The sequence below is a fragment of the Dama dama genome, chromosome 1 (genome assembly GCF_033118175.1).
Source record: "Dama dama isolate Ldn47 chromosome 1, ASM3311817v1, whole genome shotgun sequence".
NCBI lineage: Eukaryota > Metazoa > Chordata > Mammalia > Artiodactyla > Cervidae > Dama > Dama dama.
The window spans coordinates 61959077-61976575 of NC_083681.1; the positions used below are offsets into that span (position 1 = coordinate 61959077).

General features: G+C 40.0%; 1 long non-coding RNA gene across 1 annotated transcript in view; it reads left to right on the forward strand.

The window, feature by feature from the left end:
• The window catches only part of LOC133054853 (uncharacterized), a 63501-nt gene extending 49495 nt beyond the window's left edge, over nucleotides 1-14006 (forward strand). The window contains exon 3 of the long non-coding RNA XR_009692522.1: nucleotides 12933-14006. This is a non-coding gene — a long non-coding RNA (uncharacterized LOC133054853). The remainder of the gene's footprint in view (nucleotides 1-12932) is intronic.
• The last annotated feature ends 3493 nt before the right edge of the window (nucleotides 14007-17499 follow it).

A 17499-nucleotide genomic window follows, 5' to 3' on the forward strand; every position in this document is an offset into this window, starting at 1 on the left:
TCTCTGTCTCAGAATCGGCTCCAGAAGTCAGAACCTGCCCCAGGGACTCAGAGACGTGAGTTCCAATTGCGTGTGCTTAACTGCGGGTCCAGGAGTACATGTCTTTTCCAGTAAAACGGAATAATAACTACTTCATAGAATTGTTTATTATATGAATATGAAGAAATGACTCCAAAGCACGGTAGTGAATGACTAGTAGCAGCAATTTAGCATTTATTAAATGTGAGGTGCTGTTTTATGTACTTTACTACATAAGAACTCTATGGGAAGGATAATATCCCTAATTTACAGATGAGGCAACGGAGACATAGAGAAGTTAAATAGTTTCTCCAACATCACGTCTAATAAAGTGAAGAATTCAGACTCAGGCTACTGGACTGCAGAAACCACATTCTTATCTAAAAACTCGGCTGCTTCCTACTGGGAAAGGAAAATTGTTTAAATATTTGGATGATGGTAAACAAAAGCCCAGTAATACCACCTGATTCAAGATGTAACTTGAAAACAAAACAATAATAAAAGAAAAATTTTACAAAGAATTTCTGTACTCCCATTGTTTATTATTACTATGTTGTTTATTATTATATTATTAATTATATCATTTATTATTGTATTGTTTATATTTCTGTGTTGCTATAGATAATTTATTTCTGCTTCAGATAAATCATTTTTCATCAAGAGAATGGATAAAACAGGGTGGGGAACCTATCTGATGTGACAATGGTTGCTCTATAAGATAATATCTTTGTGCTATCTGTTTCTATTTTAATGAAACATGCACTAGTTTCTAATTTAATGAAATGTGCTAGGTGCAAAGCCAAAGAATAAATAAAACAATGATATGTTTCACTGTTAGACGGTAATTTTGTATACTAATAGGGTTTAGGTTATATCATATTTCCAACAATTTAAAATATCCCCCTCCCTTGGGTCCTTATAACAGATATACATTATCACAGAGAAGATGGGCACTGTGACAAAGGACGCTGCTATGCCCCTCTTGATCCCTCCTTGGCAGTTTACACTTGAATTCAGTTCAGATTGGTTGTCTGTTAGCATCCAATGGAAGGCATTTGTTTCACATTTCACTTCTAATCCAGAGGAATTTATACCATAATTTTTATCTTAGAGGATAATGTGTTAACAATGCTTTTTGGATCCCTGTTACACTTCTCAGGTCAGGAAAGTCTCTTTTACTCTTTAAGGCACAAGTCTGTTAAAGCTTTTATGATTTGCAAATAAAGTATTTTTTCATCTGCTATTAGATAACTAAGGTATAAGAGAGTTCCTTCTACACCAAATAAATTAAACATCTAAATAATTTATAGCTCCAGGTACGTTTGCCAGACTAGCATAACTGAATAAAGCCAACAGATTAAATGTTCCCTTGGCAATCAGCAAGGGTATGAGATACAGCACCTGGGCTGCCCCATTGGGTCTCATTATTAAATCACAGACAAGAGCTCAGGATCCCAGGGTCCCAGGTGACGGGGAGGACAGACTGGAGGACAGAGCTTGTCCCCTCAGGTATCATAGCAGTCCTCACTTCTGATCTTTGGAAGTGAAACACTCTTAATACAATGGGGATAAAGGAAGGGGGGCCAGAAGAAGGGAGGAAGACAGAGAGACAGATTGACTGCATGTTTCAACGAAGAAAGACTAGTTACTTACATAACACCAAGTTGTAAACTCATCAACTTAACAGCATTTATTTGCACCATCTCAGAGCAAAAGTTAAAAAGCGGGAATATTTTGTATACAGGACCACTGTTTATCACCCTCAAGGGTCAGAACAAGAAGTACTTTAAAAAATAGACTGTATTTCCCTCATTCTTCTTTCCAGGTTTTGACCAGCACACGCCTTTGTATAGAGAAGGAAGGTCTGGTTTCCAGAACTGACGGCAACAGCAGAGAAACATTAGAGCTCAGGATTTAGGGAGTTATGTGTAATATCCAGTCTACTTCTTGGGAAAGTTTTATATGCCAGAAACCAGTCATCTCATCTTTAGCAAAGGGAATTTATTAATCAGAATATGGTTTTAAATTTGTACATTGGATGATGTGAAGGTTCAGATGATCGGTGGAAAGATTAGGTGGGAGGCAGTAAACGTATATTTAGTGGAAATCCCACTTCTAGATCCCGTTCATTGCACCTGGTAGACAAACAGGGTCCCATTAAAAATAAATAAATACATCACTTTCCTCTTAAAATGTCTCATGGAAATCTAAATGCTTTGAGAAAAATATAGAAGGTAGAACTATGCTGATACTTCTTAAGTATTGTTTGCACAACTTCTCTGAAGATGAATGAGATAGAGAAAAAGAAAAGACCAAAACATTCCAGGTATATTGTATACTGACACCTCTAGTTATTACTAGACTTCTGATCCTGTGATAGTCCCTCTGTGAGGGGTGAGAATCAGAGGGCGGAAGGATAAGGATGGTGCGTGCGATGATTTAGAGTGCCTAGCTTCCCTAGTGGCTAGGGACAGATGGTAAAGAATCTGCTCCCAATGCAGGAGACATGGGTCCAACCCTTGGGTCGGGAAGATCCCCTGGAGAAGGAAATGGCAACCCACTCCAGTATTCTTGCCTGGAGAATCCCACAGACAGGGGAACCTGGCGGGCTACAGTCCACGGGGTCACAAAGAGTTAGACATGACGTAGCAACTAAACAACTACAACAACCTCCAAAGTATCTAAATTTAAGGTAAAACTATTCAGTTGTGTTCATTGCCGAATTCTCAGGGAGTACACTAACCTTCTCATTTCCATTTAGGAAGAAAGGGTGGAAAAGAAGCTTTGCCTAGTGCATGAGTGTGGCCTTGAAAATGTCCTATTGTTGAACTATTGTTGTCTTGTTGAGTCTGCAGCCAGGAAGGCAGAAATCACTGCGGCAAAGCAGGTGTGAACGTCCCCCCCACTTCAGAGGCAGCGCTCTTTGAAGCTGGAAAATCAAGGACGCTGGTACCTTCAAGGAAACAAGGATATATTTATCACAACACCCAATTGGCCAGTGGCCTTCCATTCCTCAAGCCTGCCCTACTCCCTTCGCTGGCATCCGCCCAGGTCCTCACAGACAGAGCTCTGTGTCCCAGATCGCTCAGCCGGAGGAGCAGCCCACTCCCGCACCCTTTGAAAGTGTTCTTAATCTCTTTCTACTGGGCTGCTCTTGCTGACATAAATCCGCCAGCCCAGGGGGCCTCCAAGCCCCCCACAGAGGGAGGCCCTCCAGGCCAAGTGGAGTCTGAGCAGCAAAGGCGCAGAATTTATGCTTCCTCTCACCTGTGCGGTCTGTCTGCGGCCCGGACTCTAGGCGGTTTTTGAAGGTTTGATTAGAACCTTCCAGCTCCTCGCCAAGTCTGCCATCATCACCTTAGTCACAGAAGCAGACTTCTCAAGGCCATTGGAAGTGAATAACAGGGACTGTCAGCTTCATTATTATATTTGAAATGTTGAAAGCAGAAGCCTAATAAAATAAGTTCAGAAAAACAAAAAGAGCCATAAATTATCATTTGAATGGAGTGGCTAAAGAACTCGTTTAACTCAAAATACCTGGGGGCTATTTCTCAATTATAAAAATAATCCAGTATTTGGTTTCCTTCCCTTCACTGTGCAAGAGTCTTGGCTGTGTTCTCTTAACATAGATTCTTTTCTGCTTTTGTGATCAAGTGTCTAAAATCAAGAGTTACACAACAAACACTCCCTGTCCAACTCCTTCACACAAACACACACACACACACACACACACCCATACTCCCCACCCAGCCTTGGTCCTAAAATGTTAAGTCGCTCAGTCATGTTCCACTCTTTGCAATCCCATGGACTATAGCTCACCAGTCTCCTCTGTCCATGGAATTCTCCAGGCAAGAACACTGGAGTGAGCAGTCATTCCCTTCTCCAGAGGATCTTTCCAAACCAGTATTGAACCCAGGTTTCCTGCATTGCAGGCAGATTCTTTACCATCTGATCTGACAGGGTCCTTAGGGATCTACTGAAGTGTACTAATTCTTTTTGATTGCAAGGAATTTATCCTACATTATTAACAATCAGTATTCATCACAAATTTACATTTTATTTATTTTAAGAGTAAAAGTTTATTTCCTTCACTTCGCAAAGACTACCTATGGTAAACTGATATATTTCATTAAAAACATCATAATGGAAGCATTATTTCCTGTAAAATCAAAAGCAAACTAGGGATGCCCACATCACTGTTATCTTTATAAAGTTTTGGATATTCTAGACCAGTGGGTCTCCACTGGTGGTAATTTTGCTTCCCAGGGGACATTTGACAATGCCTGGAGCCATTTTTGGTTGTCACAATTTTGGGGAAACTTTTGGTGTCTAGTGGGTAGAGGCTAGGGATGCTGGCAAACATTCTACAATGCACAGGACAGCCCTCACAACAAAGAACTATCCAGCCTAAAATATCGATAGTGCTGAGGTTGCGAAATCTTGTTCTGTACAATGCAGCAAAACATAAAACACAAATAAGAGAAATAAAGTTTAGAGGATAACTAATTTTTATTCATTGAAAATTATGTGTATCACCTAGAAAAGCAAATAAAATCAACAAACACACAGTATTAAAATTTATAAAATAATAAAATAGCTGGATAAAATATTTTCCATTATGTGGGAGACTAAGAGTCTTTAAGTTTTCCTATGGGTCTATTTATCTATTCTATAAGCATTTTCCAAGAACAAAAGGATTAGTTTATAAAAGAATACTCAAAAGGTATGAGAAGACTTTTGCACTTCCAAACTGTGGAAACAACTAAGAAATTTTAATAATCTAGCCTATAATACTGCAATACAAAACATAGGAAACCCAAGTAGACATATCTTCCCAAACCTTAAGTTGGACTTAAGGACTTTTTTAAAAGGTTGTCTAGAATATGAAAAAATTATTTGAGGGCAGTGAATATACACACATACACACACACACACACACACACACGCTCCTTTGGTAGACAAAAACTTTCCCAGTGTTCTTAAATGAGGACAGTATTCAAATACATCATAAAAATCTAGATAATCTATAACAATAGATTATTTTGCTTCAGCAGATCATATTGTAGGTAGATGAAAGTTTCTTTAGGGACTGGCCCATATTTTATTGATTTTCCCATCTCCATAATTGACACATATTAGGAACCCAATAAATGTTTGTGAATTAATGAAATAAAAAAATAAAAGCAGTGAGAGATGATCTTTGAACTTGCTAGTAAAAAGTCAACTTACAACTCTAGGAGTTGTAATTCAGCATCTAAGAACCCACTTCTGAAAGGCTGAATTAATAGTCAGCATTTTAATAGAAGGTTTTGTTTCATGTTCCAACCATATATATATGGTGAGCCAACAGGAATCAACCAGGGATGTTTTACTAAGAATAGTAAACTCAAGTTTTAAACATTGAAGACTTGAAAGAATCTATGAATACTACATGATATATCTAAGTCTATCAAATGTTTTCCTTGATCTTTCAGTTCATTTTCATAAGCCTTCAAAATTTGAGGAGTAGGGAGGGAGGAAAGAAACAAAGGAAGGCCGGATGAAAAGTAACAATCAGGAAATAATCAAAAGCCTTCACTTTATCCCTTCCATTCAATCTCATAGCCTCTCCTAGAATCCTTGGTCCTGAATATTTAATAATATGTATTCCATAGTTCCAAGAGGACAAAAGTCTCACAACCCAGTTTCATGTAAGGTCATTTGACATGATGTAGTGGGACAGGTTCATGGTCCAGGAAGTCCCAGACTAGTTCACAAGGGAACGTATTCCAAACGGTCATTGTCCTTTTTGATATAAATTTCAAAGCTTAGGGACAAGAAAAATAATAGTTCCTGTTCACTGAAAACTTTCTCTGTGCTAGACATCTTCTTAAAGATGTCTTAAATTTTTCTGGGCTAACCCTTTTTACAGCCCTCATCTTCTGATGAGGAGACAGATGTTATGGAGGTAACACGGGCAGGCCACGCATGAACTGGCAGAGCCAGGATGGGAATCCACACCTGGCTCTCTAGTTCTAAATTAAGTCTAAGTTCTCTCCAGAGGGTGTAGGTGGGCTCAGTAGTTGCTGTACTCAGGCTTAGTTGCCCCAAGACATGTGGGATCTTAGTCCTCCAACCAGTCCCCCAAAACCAGATCCCTGCATTACATGGAGGATTCTTAACCAATGGTCCACTAGGGAAGTCTCCTGGAGGTTTCTGACATTTTCTGACTTGTACAGATAAACAGGTTCATCTTCCTGATGTGTGGAAAATAGACTGAAATAATCAGGATAAAACAAGGGTGAACAATGATGGGAATATTGTAGTAATCAGGAAAGAGATGGTTTCAAGGGGTAGCAATGAGAATAGTTCTTTTAAAAGGGTCTTATTGGCTTGGATATATTTTCAAGGTATAGCAAATAGGATTTCCAAGCAGACTGAGCAGGGATATAAGAAAAAAATATAAGAAAAAAAGCCAGGAGACAAGAGGAACCCTGAAGTTTTCTGCTCCAGCAAGTAAAAGAATGGAATTGTCACTAATAGAGATGGACAGAGAGGTTCAAAATGATTGTTACACTTCAAGAAAGGGTAGAACAACCTGGGCTGCAGGTATAAATTGGTCTCAAAGTCCATGCTATAGATAATAACTTAAGAACTTGGAGTTTGAGACTTTCGACCTGTTTATGGGTGTTGGAGGAGAGCTTTCTAGAAGTTACAAGAATGAAAAAACTAATTAGAAAAATCTCAAAAAAAAGAAAGTCATAGTTTGAGTTACGATTTTTAGAGTCCTAATCCTACCAAGCTTTTTCTTATAGGCCCTTACCTATCCTGCCACCTCAAATAAACTCTGTATGTGCCCAAGTTGGTTCTGGCCATCACTCCCAATTGGAAGGGAGGTTTCCACAGTAAACTTTAGAGAAACAGTGGTTCTTTGCTTGTTGACACTTTTTCAGGACCACCATGAACTCAGGCACTCCTTCCACTCTTCAGTTCGTTGAACTACTAGCTGCCTTGGACCTCTTGGCCATTTCAGAGTTTTTCTGGGTTGACAAAAGAGGAAGATGGCAGGTCAACCCAATCATTCAAATAACTCTGCAGTGTGTCAGCAGATTCATCGGTGTCCTTATCACTTGTGTTTTCTTATCTTAGTTATAAGTCAGCCTATGAAAGGGAAGAAGCAATTGATCATCGTAGGAATAAAAGACTGAGCTAGACTCAAGAGCAGGCGTCTTTTCTCATGAATGTAGGAAGTCTCCCCTAACATCTTCACTATTTGTTGCTCAGGAGCTCTATGTGAGATTTGGATTTAACATTTATTGATCTCCTACACAGCAGAGGTTAAGAGGCCTTGTTTGTGTTAATCTCCTTTAATCCTCACAACACCAAGAGGTGGCATTACCTATATTACAGTGTGGAGAAATGAGGCTCAGAGAGGGTGAGGAACCAGCCCAAGGCCACGCTTGGCCCTGGAAGTGACAAGAACCAGCCTTCCCACCCAGGTCTTTAGAGGCTTTTACTTCTGTGCCACATTTTTTGCCTTATAACATGAGCAAATAGTGAAAGGTTCAAAAGCAAACCAGATAGTCTCTAAGCACAGTGGTAGGCAAAGATGATTTGTCCTCTCTTTAGAAAGAAAATATCCGTGTAGGAGAAATTTCACCTTTGAATATGGAAATTATACTCTTGTTTGCCAAGAGAAAGTAGTTCAGTTCAGTTCAGTTCAGTCGCTCAGTCATGTCTGACTCTTGGCGAGCCCATGAACCGCAGCACGCCAGGCCTCTCTGTCCATCACCAACTCCTGGAGTGCACCCAAACCCATGTCCACTGAGTCTGTGATGCCATCCAACCATCTCATCCTCTGTCATTCCCTTCTCCTCCTGCCCTCAATCTTTCCTAGCATCAGAGTCTTTTCAAATTAGCCAGCTCTTTGAATCAGGTGGCCAAAGTATTGGAGTTTGAGCTTCAACATCAGTCCTTCCAATGAACACCCAGGACTGATCTCCCTTAGGATGGACTGGTTGGATCTCCTTGCAGTCCAAGGGACTCTCAAGAGTCTTCTCCAACTCCACAGTTCAAAAGCATCAATTCTTCGGCGCTCAGCTTTGTTTATAGTCCAACTCTCACATCCATGCATGACCACTGGTAAAACCATAGCCTTGACTTAGATGGACCTTTGTTGGCAAAGTAATGTCTCTGCTTTTTAATATGCTATCTAGGTTGGTCATAACTTTCCTTCCAATGAGTAAGTGACTTTTAATTTCATGGCTGCAATCACCATCTGCAGTGATTTTGGAGCCCAGAAAAATAAAGTCAGCCACTGTTTCCACTGTTTCCCCATCTATTTGCCATGAGGTGATGGGACCAGATGCCATGATCTTAGTTTTCTGAATGTTGAGCTTTAAGCCAACTTTTTCACTCTCCTCTTTCACTTTCATCAAGCGGCTCTTTAGTTCTTCTTCACTTTCTGCCATAAGGGTGGTGTCATCTGCATAGAAAAACCCTTTATCCATGCTTAAAAGATGTGATAACAAAGACTGGAATTTTCTTTTTACTATTTGCTCAAAAGAATATCCAAATTTACCACATAACATAAGATTATGTATGTGTGTGTGGGTGTGAGAAAGAGAGAGAGGGAAGGAGGAAGGGATGGAGAAAAAGTAATAAATACTTACTCTGGGTAGGTACTCTGTTAAGCATTTTCCAAACTTGATTTCTCTTAAACTTTGCATCAATCCTATGAAGCAAATACTATTATCTCCCCTATTTTACTGATGAAGAAACTGTCTTTCAGGATAAGGTTTGTGTACCTACCTGTATTATACGAAGCTTATGAGACCCAAGATCCCAACCCAAGTGAACATGAGTAACTCCTCATTTTCTCTACAGCCTAATGCGTACCATTTGAAAATTGTTGAAATGGTTGTTGAAATGGCTACTCTCAATTTTCTCTCATGAGCATGTACATTGGCATTTTTCAGGCTGGTACTTTTGATTCAATCATAAAAGTAAACATCTTCTTTTGGCCCAACAATTTCATTCCTAGAAATTTTCCCCAAGAAAATAATCAGGTGTCTGTGTGCCAATATTAATGTGTAAGTTCTGCATGTTATTGTGTATTTATCATTAAATTATTAATATTCTTACTATACTATTAGATTCAAATGTCTAATAGGAACTAGGCTAGATCCATTATGGCACATCCAAATTAAAATAATGTGAAGTAATTAAAAATCAAGATACATTGTGGACACAAGCAAGTACTATCTGAATTGTGTAATACATATATATAATAGGTATATAATAGGCATTGAACACATACCAAAAGAGATACAGTAAACTTTCTGAAAAGACATGACCTCATTTAATTTGGCTCAAGGCTGGCAAGAGGCCTATTTTAGCCAGAAATTCAACACAGTGTCTTTGTGAGGTTCTGTAAGGATGAATCCACCTTCCCACTGCTCAGGGAACAAAGTCCAGACTTCTTAACTTTTAGGCTGTATAGCCCTTAAATGACTGGTCTTCTGATCATCTGTCCTCCATCCTTCTGCATTTCTCACCATGCTCCATGCACACAGGTCCTTTTTAGTTCTTTGGTTGTACCTGCTCAGTCCTACTCTGATGCAAGGCCTTTGCACATGCTGTCCCTTCTGCTTGGAATGATTTACCCATTCTTCTCATGGCTGGCTTTTTTCTTCAGGTCTCAGCTTAAACGTCACCTCTTCAGGGAGTCTTTCTTCGACTATGAAATGTAGAGTCAGCATCCTCTGTTATTGTTCCCCACAGCCTCGTGCTCTTTTTCTTTTTTAAAAAGCATGCATAATAACCTGTCATGATGTGTTTATGTGTTTTACTTGTTCCATGTCTGCCTTCCCAAAGAAGCTATGCCCCATGAAGTTAAGAGACACCTCTGTTTTGTTCACCACTGTATAGTAGATGCCTGCTCAGAAGTTATTCATGGTAGGCACTCAAAGACTTGCTGAATGAATGAATAAATGAACAAAGTTAACAGTAAGTTATTAGACACTGATTCTGTATCTAGCAAAATGTTGGGAACATTTAGAAACTTGTTGGCAAAAGAAGACAGGGACAAGGTAACAAGTGGCTGATAATCAATGTGAATCAATGTAGCATGAAGGCTATAGGAATTCATGCAAGGAAATGCTTCACTTATTTCTAAACCATTTTCTAAGAATGGCTCATGGGATCTGAACTGTGTCCTGCATCCTAGAGGGAATGTGAACTGGAGAGCAATATCAGTGAGCACAGATCTCCCATTTTCTAAAAAGATCTAGGGCCGGGAACATAGATAGATGCAGAGTCATTGCACCACTTTGCATGGACTCACAGCATCTTTTGCCTCACACAGTCCCTCAAAATCTAACTTCCTTATCTATGCAAAGAAAAAGGACCTGACGTCCTGCAGTCTGAGGGACTATGTCCAAATCTGTCCAAATCCTGAGAGAGTGATTCACAAGAAGTCATGTCTCCTAAAGAACCACACGAAATATATTTATACTAAAATAGTTGGGGGGAAAAGAGCAGTCACTTTGTGTTGAAAGAGAAACTTTTATATGTAAAATTGTGTAGGAGGCTTAAAAACAATTATAGGAAAAGCAAAACAGATAATTCTACACATTAACTGAATATTTTCCTCCCTGCAGATTCAAAAATAGCAACATGTATCTGATTTTATAAACAGAACACATAAGGCTAGCTTAGGGTCCATCAGTTTCCTAGGGAGTGCTGTCTTCAGATATGGAAGTGGGTGTTTGTGGTGGGGGCTGAGATGGCATAAATATTTTCCAAGCCCTATTCAAATAGCAACTTCTGTCTGTTACCAAGCTATCAATTTTTCCAACAGTTGATTGCAAATTCACCTCATAAATCAATCTGTACAAGAGGTCAGAAGCCAACCACAGCCAATTAAAACCTCTCAGCAATAATTCATCCAAGATCTGAGTAAGGATTTTTTTTTACAAGTCCTAGGAGGCTCTTGTTTATTCTAATCAGATCAGTAGAGGAAGAACTAAATTGGGTAGGACCCGCATTTTTCTCTTATCCTGGGACACAAACTCAGATGTTTTTATAAGGAAAGGAAGGGGAAGAGGAGAATGATATAAGGAAAGAGTGGGCTGAAGAATTTAGAACACTTTCTCCACATAACGTAGTGTTCCCAGGGCTCTCCCCAAGGCTTGATCTGCTCCTGATTTCCCCTGCTTGACCTGGGGAGCTTCTTTTCCAACCTATTTGGGGTCTGAGTCCTGTCAGTAATGTGTCTGACAAATAAATACAGCCAACTACATTTACTGAGGGGCTGTGATACATCAGACCCTGTGGAGGACTGAAGGAAATGCAGTATGCTTGCTGCTTTTTTAGGAAACTTCAGGCCAAAGAGGATTAACCAGGTGTAAGAAAGTGCTGGAAAAACTAGGAGGCTATATGTGCTTGTGCGTGTGTGCTAAGTCGCTTCAGTTGTCTCTGACTCTGCGACCCTCTGGACTCTAGCCTGCCAGGCTCCTCTGTCTGTGACATTCTCCAGGCAAGAATACTGGAGTGGGTTGCCATGCCCTTCTCCAGGGCGTCTTCCCAACCCAGGGATAGAACCCAGGTCTCCTGCATTGCAGGCAGATTCTTGACTGTCTGACTCGACAGGGAAATCCAGATGAAAGGAGAGTTTTGCCAAGCACTAGCACGCTCTCTGGCCCCTGATGCCTGCTCAGTGTTGGCTATAACTAAGAACAATATTGGACTCTAGGCTCTGCCAAAGTGCTCCCTGCTTATCAGCTCACTTTGGTTTCAAGACGTTCCCTCCGGTCCCAGGTCTAAGCAGACTCTTGACTGATCACCCGTGGGGTCTGCAGTGACGTCTACTGGAGGTTAGGCCTGAGGAGGAGCAGGCTCCCCAGTCCTGCTGCCCACAGCCTCCTGGGGCAGCCAGGAGACTGCCTCCTGGCTGGGGCAGGTGCCTCACCCACAGGGGGGCACAGTCACCTCCTCCCTGGGGCGGCACAGCCCACGGGCAGCCCCTGCTCTGTCCGAGGGGCTCAGGGAGGCTCAACACTCTCCCGCCTGATTAGCAAGCCTCTCGTTTAATCCCCGCCTCAGCCAGCCTCAGATACACAAGCAAACCTTCCAGCTCCTTTTTATAACAGGATGCTTTACTTTCTAATTATAAATATAAACATAAAAGCTTATTATAACAATTTGAAGAGATGTGAAGGGTATAAAGGAAAAAATTAATAGTCTCCCTACCTCCACCCCCTTATCTCTCTCCTTGCTACCCCCATCCTAAGGGAACAAGTGGAAATTATTCTGTGAATATCCATCCTCCCATGACTTGTAAATATCATAAAAATACTTTTGAAGTGTTTATAGACTTCAATCATATAGATGCACATGCAATGATATAGATGTATGATTAAGTATTCATCTGCAATATTGCTTTCTTTTCCCATTCTGTCCAAAATATTTTGAACATCTTTACCTCTCTGGTGGCTCAAACGGTAAAGAATCTGCCTGCAACGCAGGATCCCTGGATCTGGAAGATCCTCTGGAGGAGGGCATGGCTACCCACTCCAGTATTCTTGCCTGGAGAACTCCACAGACAGAGGAGCCTGGCAGGCCATAACCCATGGGGTCACAAAAAGTCAGACCCCACTGAGTGACTAGTGCCTAGAAACTCTAGACAGAGCTGTGAGTTCTTTACCCACAAGTTCTGCAGGACATTCAAAAAGTAAATAGAAATATCAGCTTTGTCTTCCGGGTGACTACCTTTTAGGTTTCAACCTCTTCGGTCCAAGACTTTAAGTTCCAAAAACCTGTGAGATGGGGGAAGTAAATCAAAGAGTCATAACTTTTGTTTCTCTGTAAAACCAGAGTATTTGTGGCTATTTATGGTCCATTTCCCTGTTCTCAGAAATTCTCTTTGTCTTCAGCTTTTTTGTAGGTTTGGAGACATGTGCAAAGAAAAGCTAGCAGCAAAAGGCACTATCTGCCTCTCAGAGATCTCTGCAACTACCAACACATGGTCCTGCCTGAGAATGAGGAAACTGGTGTGCAGACAAGTTTTGCCCACTCCGTGGTCACCCTGATCCAGCCCTCAAGCTCATCAGCCAGGAGCGCAGGGCCCTTCAGAAAAACACCACAACAAACAGGGTATACCCGAGACATTTAGCTGTTGAAACAACTGGCATTTTAATGAAACTGGCTGGAGCAAGTCCAACAGTAGTTAGGAGTCACCTTTCTCATCAAGTACTAGGCAATTTCTGAGAAAATGAACATGAAGCCAAATCCCGCCCCATACCCAGGGCTTCAGAGAGACACAGAAGGGAAGAGTAGATGTTCACGGTGGTCCTCTTCCCTTCCTCTGAATTCATCCGCAGCAATCCTGGCAGGAGAAAACCACCTAAAGGGATGAGACTCTTCTTAGGATGACTGACTCAGGTTCTCTGTCTCAACTTTTAGGGACAGGAGACCAACACGTCTCATCTGCGTTGGGGCAAGAGCATAGATAAAGAGATACAGCTGAGTGAATCAAGATAAGAGCTGAGAAAAAAGTAATGTATCTTGGGAGAGAAAAAGGTGCTCTGACACCAAGCTTAAGCCCCTAAATCCTGCCCAGCACTAACAAGGATAAGGAAGCTTCCTCTAGCTAGAAAGAGAACAGCCCTCGCAAAGTTACTTATCACTGGCCCACCACATTTATTATTGTCTGAGAGATAGAGAAAGTGACCATGTTTATGGCAGGTTAAAGGAAAATTGGAACATGGGATTTGTGAGACTCCTGGAGCTGATGGAGACAAGAAAGTAAACATCATGCAGCATGGAGACCCACTCTGGTAGACACACATCCACACTCCCCAAGCATGCTCTGAATATGTTTACCACTGGACTGTGAGCTTCCTGAAAATAGGGCTGATGGTTTATTCCGTGTACATCTTCTTCCATGTATTGTTTCATAGTAAACGAGATTCATGAAGCAGGAGCTCAATAAATATTTGTGAAATGAACTCTATCAGAGGATGGAATCTTCTCTGATTGTCAGTGAAAACAACTTAATCTTCAGCTAACACTATTCAGAGTCTGAATTACACTCTTCAGGGACAAGACCAGCCAGGACACAAGAAAGAGTCAAGCAGAAGTTAAACAAGATGCTGTTTCCAACCTTAACAATAGATTGAGTAGACCAGTTTTCACAAAAGAGATGACTCCATCTGTTAAAATAAATTTTTTTTTAACTTTCCCACTTACACTCTTTTAACATGGTGATCAAATCTCTATTCTTTTTTCATTTTTGACATGAGGCTTAAGATAGAAGTAAATATACCCCAGCACAGTGCCTGGTATATACAGACACCCCCACCCATCCCCCATCCCCAGGGCTGGATTCCTTCTCCTTTCCCTATCCTGCGCACTTTAATTCATGGAAGTTGGAGTAAACTGATGCAGATTCTTTCCTGAGAGCTCAATTTGGCAAGAGGAGGAGGGATGAGGGCGCAGGAAGAGTATTAGTGAGGAGCTGGGGAAGTAGTTCTGTTTTGGTGAATTTGCCTGCAAAAAAGTACATATATGAATGGCTGCAACTTCAAAGCCTCTTGATGCTTTTAAGCCAGGATGAACATATTCAAGAAAAGTCTAACTGATAGGGATCTAATTCGACTATCCTCAGAAAACCCTTCCTACAGTATGTATTATAATTTGTTATATCTATTTCCTCATCTCCCTACTCTAAAAAAAGAAAACACACAGACTTTATGAAGAACCCTATGTTGACTTTCTTTGAACATGACCTAGAAAAACAAATGACAATAGAAAATGTCCCACAAGTGCCGATAATGAAAAGAAATAAAACCTTTGCCCAGTCCTCCAAGCCCCCACTTTTTGAATAATGAAATGTAAATTATTTGATAATTTAAATTATTTGTGGCCTGTTAGACATTTACTTAGAGGAAGCATGCAGATTCATAATGTTAAATAATTAAATGTGTTCTTTTGTTTGAAAGTTTTTTAAATTCTACAATGAGACACAGAAAACAGAAAGAAGATGTCTGAGATTCTGTAGAAATTTAATCTATATCTATCTATATATATATGGATTAAAAAATGGTGTTGCAGGTAACTCTGCTTTGTGGCTAACTTCAACTCTGATATGAGCGTTACTCAGTTTTTGAGACATCTTTCACAAATTTGGCACTTCTCAAATTTGTGTATGACTCCTTAGAAGTGTTTGAAAAGCTGCAGAATTAAATCAGAAAGGCCAAAGCGAGACTCTGAAGCCGTTTTCCCCTCTGAGTTAGCTTGATTCTGTTAATATTTTTTTCTTCTAAATTTTTCTTTCCCAGCCATGTTTTTCCAATACCATCATTTTAGTTTCAAATACTATCGTAACTGTGCTTTCAGAACATCAACATTTTGCACTGACATTATAAATTATTCTTTTACTCAGCAAATATTGATTGAACTGCCAACATGGTACCAAGAAATGAGTTTTAAAAGATGAATAGCATCTTTGAGTCTACCTTTTCCTATAGCCCTGCTTTTTAAAACCATAGTAATATTTCAGATATCTTTTTTTATATGCCCTAAAAAATAAAACAGAAATTAACCAGGATATAGAGGGAAAAGTAGATTGCAAATACTACAAATGAGTTGTGTAACTTCACTATAGGAAGGAGGATGAAAAGAGCTGAGTTAAGTAACCATGGAAAACAGTATTCTTTTGACTGAATATAGTCAGGCCAATGACAAAGAGAACTACCTGTAAATATAGTCTTCTACTTAATAAAGATGTCTTATTAAAAGTTTACTGAGACAAATAAATAAATAGGTTATGGATAATCACAGCCTGATTTCTCACTGTTAGTGAAAGCCATTGCAAATAAAGAAAAGGAAAAGGTTAACATGAACCCTGTGTTGTTGAATTGAAATCCAAGCTATCAGTATAAACTGATGGTGGCTCAGTCAGTAAAGAATCTCCCTGCAGTGCAAGATACTGGGGTTTGATCCCTGGGTGGGAAAGATCTCCTAGAGAAGGGAATGGCTATCCACTCAAATATTCTTGCCTGGAGGATTCCATAGACAGAGGGGCCTAGCAGGCTACAGTCCATAGGGTCACAAAGAGTCAGACACCACTGAGCGACTAACATTTACTTTTTTCATATATTGTATATATATACATGCAATGCATACACAGATAAAAACATGGTGAAAAATACATACAGAAACATAGGTGGGTATAGATGGTACTGATGAGTATATATGAGTGGTTTACAGTTATATAATTTCCTAGTTGTGAGAGGACCTAGAAACTATGGTACCCAGTCTCAACATTCACATCCAGGGCCCAGATCTCCGTTTCTAAACATCATCCTCCAATAAAAGGAACCAAGACTTCTTGGAAAAGTGGCCGAGCAAGGGCAGGGAAAACACAAATGGGAAAAAATGAAAAGTCCCAAAAACATGTCCCTCAAGATATTTATTAACTTCAAAGGGAAAGATGGTAATTCTTCGGTGGAAAAACTCTTCAGATACTACCTTAACCAAATGATCAAAGTTAAAATTACCAGTTATAAAAATATACTGACATCATGGTCCCCTTGATTTGAGAAGGACGTCACATAATTTCTGTGTTCTGGTCAAAAATTCATAACCTTGCTCTCATTATGAGAAAGCATCAGACATCCGAATTTAGAGATATTCTACAAAACAATGGTTATTCTTCAAAAGTGTTAAGGTCATAAAAGATTTAGAAAGCTTATCACACTCTCTTACAGACTTAAGGAGGCTAAGAATTAACAACCAGGTGCAATGTAACATGCTGGATGAGATACTGAAACAGAAAAAGAACACTGGGGAGGGAAACTGGTGAAATTCAAATTGTATCAATGTTAATTTCCTGGGTTTGATGATTATGCTGTGGGTCTGTAAGATGTTAGCATTTGGGGAAACTGGGTGAAGGGTATCTAGGAACTGGCTGCACTCTTCATGCAACTGTTAGATAAGCTTAAAACTAGTCAAAAATAAAAGTTTCTGAAAAGATGCAAGAATATTTTTGCCCTTAAAGAAAACTTAGTGGGAATTAATAGTGGAGGAGACTGGGGGTTAGGACTCTGCCTACATAGTGCAATGCTGCTTCTGACAGCTCCAAGCTCTGTTTACCCATATACTTACCACCTTCTAACACATTATGTAGCTTACTTATTTGTTACATTTAGTGTTTCTTGCATGCTCCCTTTCTAAAAGACAGATTCTCTGAGGGAGGGTCTTTGTTTACTGGTTTATCTTGAGATCCCAGAAGAGTGTCTGGCACAATGGAAGCAATCAACATATACCTGTTTGATAAATAAATGATACATATTTGCAAAAGAATAAATGCAAGACAGCCTAATATATAGATGTAGCAAACTCAGATGCTTCAAGGCTTGGCCCAGTAACTTAAATACATCAAGAAGTGACTTTTGTTTACCAGTATATCTCACGTGACCCACATAGTTCCTGGAACAT